This window comes from Oryza sativa, chromosome 10 (genome assembly GCF_034140825.1).
Source record: "Oryza sativa Japonica Group chromosome 10, ASM3414082v1".
NCBI classification, from domain to species: domain Eukaryota; kingdom Viridiplantae; phylum Streptophyta; class Magnoliopsida; order Poales; family Poaceae; genus Oryza; species Oryza sativa.
Genome location: NC_089044.1, coordinates 19,306,813 through 19,310,439, shown reverse-complemented (window position 1 = coordinate 19,310,439; position 3,627 = coordinate 19,306,813). Strand labels below are relative to the sequence as shown.

At 39.5% G+C, this 3,627-nt stretch overlaps 1 pseudogene; it reads left to right on the top strand.

Annotated features, from left to right (window-relative positions):
• The first annotated feature begins 1,294 nt into the window (after positions 1 to 1,294).
• Positions 1,295 to 1,743, top strand: LOC112936584 (putative ripening-related protein 5; annotated as a pseudogene).
• Positions 1,744 to 3,627: the final 1,884 nt, after the last annotated feature.

The following is a 3,627-nucleotide window of genomic DNA, read 5'->3' as shown; positions in this document are numbered from 1 at the left end:
GCAGAGATGTTGACCTGCAGAACATCTTAGAAGGAACACACCTATATGAGTTCGACTGCTAGTCACAGTCTATGAGATTTGGGTGATCTCTAGATACTCATGAAAGGCCTGGAGTATGACTTATAAGCTCCAACCCGAGGGAATACTAATGGTTGCCTAGTATCAGTTATGGAATTGAGTGAAACTTAACTGCACAAGACTGACAATTCAAGGCATAGTCCATTGTTCAGTTGTGGTCAGGTATAGCTCCTTTTCTAGGTGAAAGTTCAACTTAACAGTCTTCACCGAAACACTGGTATATAAAAGCTGCTATGGAATAGAGAGCATTCTCATGAGCCTTGAAAATTTGGTGGGGATTGTTAGATTTAATTGGGTAATTAATCCATTTAAATCAATTAAATCAAATAAATTCCAAGGCTCATTATGCTAGGAATTCATGTGAATTCATTCTTCTATGGGATATCAATGGGATGAAGAGTTTTGAGAATTAATCCATTTGATTAAGGAATTGGTAACTTATATCAATTAGTCCTAATTGATGGATGGTTGATGGTTGTGTAGTGGAGGATGGTTCATGGCTAGTTGATGACATTTAGTTGCTCTATTCCTCTTCCTATTCCATTGGTAACTTACATCAATTACTCTTAATTGATTGTTGGTTGATGGTTGTGTAGTGAAGGATGGTTCATGGCTAGTTGATGACAATTAGTTGCTCCATTCCTCTTCCTATTCCATGACTCTTACTCTTCATCTTCCATTCCTCTTATAAAATGGGAATGGATTTGATCTCCCGCGAGAAAAAGAAGACACACTTTCATCCATTTTCCAAAGCTGTTGTTGCTACGGTAATCCCATCCCGACGAGTGTGTGCACACGCGTTGGGAGAGTAGGCCTCCGAAACCACGCGTTGCTGCGACGTTTGCACAGACAGGCGGGCGATCAGGTTTTTGGGGAGCGCAAGGCGCGACTACTCACTGTTCGTCAACATCTACTTCATCTTCACCAACATGTCGAACACTGGAGACAAGGAGAAGGAGACTCCCGTCAACACCAACGGAGGCAATACTGCCTCAAACTCCAGCGGAGGACCATTCTTGGGGTATAACCTTATTACATTATTTCAATTAGAAGTTTTACTGTTAATGTTCATCGCAATGTCAACATTGTGTCATTATGTGATTGTTGATGCTTATTCAACGTTAAGCATGCTCATGTTGATTACATTCACCACTATCACTGGATCAAATCCTATTGTAAATATCATGTTTATTATCTTGTTATTTTGGATTAAAATATGCCGAATTATGACCAAATTTCCAACAAGTCCGGCAACTGCGAGAAGAGCAACGACCCGGACTGCTGCGAGGACGGCAAGGCGTACCCGCAGTACCGGTGCTCGCCGCCGGTGACGGCGGCCGCCGGCGCCGTGCTGACGCTGAACAGCTTCGAGAAGGGGAAGGACGGCGGCGGGCCGTCGGAGTGCTGTCGACGGGGTGGTTCGCCGGCATGGCGCGGTGCGGGCACCGGGTCAGGATCACGGCGAGCGGCGGCAGCGGGAGGTCGGTGGTGGCGAAGGTGGTGGACGAGTGCGACTCCGTGCACGGCTGCGACGGCGAGCACAACTACGAGCCGCCGTGCGACAACAACATCGTGGACGCGTCGCCGGCGGTGTGGGACGCCCTCGGCCTCGACAAGAGCGTCGGGATGGAGCACATCACCTGGTCCGACGATGGCGATGAGTGAGCTACTATAGACTATAGTAGTGGCATTCATGGGCTGGAGGGTTCGACTATGTTCAACTGCTGGTACATGTTGCCATGTCGAATTGCCGTCATCTATCTATATCTAGCTTGTGTGGTCATATAGGAGGCCGTTGTCTTATGCACTTTTAGCCCATTGGGCTGTAAATTTGATATGGTATTTGTTGCGTTCGGTTACAACTTACAACATCTCCGTCCTATTTTTATTTCAGTTAGGGTCTCTCTACACATCATTCGACAAATTTTCAGGCCCCAAATTTGTCAGATTTCTGATCCCTTGGATTAGCATCCAACGGCAGCAAAAATAAAGAAGGAAACAAATAGAAAAAAAATAAAAGGCCTAAATTGGGCCAAAATTGCAACGTGTAAATATAATAATGGGCCGATAAAATCATATTGGGCCAAAAACACAACAAATAATTTTATGATTATAGCCCAAAATCAATCAACTTGGCAATCAAGAAAGCTGGAGAAAAGGACAGCACATACATCACGTGATCAAAGCACACATCCAGCGAATCAACGCTTCTCCCATCCAAAACAGATCCAAAGTCAGATCGAAGAAGATAGACATGGAGAGCGAAAAGAAAAAGGCAAAGAAGAAAAGAGAAGAAGAAGAACCAAAATCCAAGATCAAATCTGAAGAAAAAATCAAAACATCAAGATCCAAACAAGGTCAGTTAATTAACAAGAAACAATCATATAGTAAATACAGAAAATTACACTGTACATACACATGTTGAACTGAAAAATTTGCACCATACAAGCACACAACAATATATTTACACATTTCTAGTACAGTTCATAGCTAGTGCACACATGCAACACTAAGAAGCAGAACTTTGCAAATTTTTGCAAGAAAAACAACAGTATAAAAAGAATTATAAAAAGTTACATTATGAAATATGTAAAGTTACAGATGTAACTTCAGTTATACTGACATGTAACTGCAGTGTAAAAACAGTCAAATCATAATGTAACTAACTTGACTTCAGTTATACTTGACTTGAAGAACAATTGGAACAATATCAAAACTTACATCACCACAGACCTTAAATTACATTTGTAATTCATATATATTTCCAATGTAACTACAACTGTAATTTCCATTGTTTTATCCTGCAACTTCATACAAATCTATTGCCATACAAAATGCACATGCCATATATAAAAAAAACACACTAAGTTATCACATATTCCTACAATAAGCATTCTCTCCAAATCCAATTTCTGTTAAGTAGCAAGAATCATTCATGAAATTACTACAAAAAGGTCCACCATAAAGGCACACAGCAAATATATTTGCCCATTTCTAGTACAGTTCATAGCTAGTGCACACATGCAACACTAAGAAGCAAAACTTTGGAAATTTTTGCAAGAAAAACAGTAGTATAAAAAGAACTATAGAAAGTTACATTATGAAATATGTGAAGTTACAATTGTAACTTCAGTTATACTGACATGTAACTGCAGTGTAAAAACAGTCAAATCATATTGTAACTAACTTGACTTTAATTATACTTGACTTGAAGAACAACTTACATCACCACAGACCTAAAATTACATTTGTAATTCATATATATTTCCAATGTAACTACAACTGTAATTTCCATTATTTTATCCTGTAACTTCATACAAATCTATTTGTAGCGCCATACAAATGAAATGAAAGCTAACACTAATTTTTCAGAGAACAAAAACATCAATTTGGTAAAAAAAAACCAACATTCAAAAACTTCATATACAATAATGTTTAGAAACTGACATATCATCTGAAGATATAAATCTGATCAGATCATGAACTCCATTAGATAATATCATTTCATTAACCACTGACTATACAACAAACCACATTAAAACAAGTTGG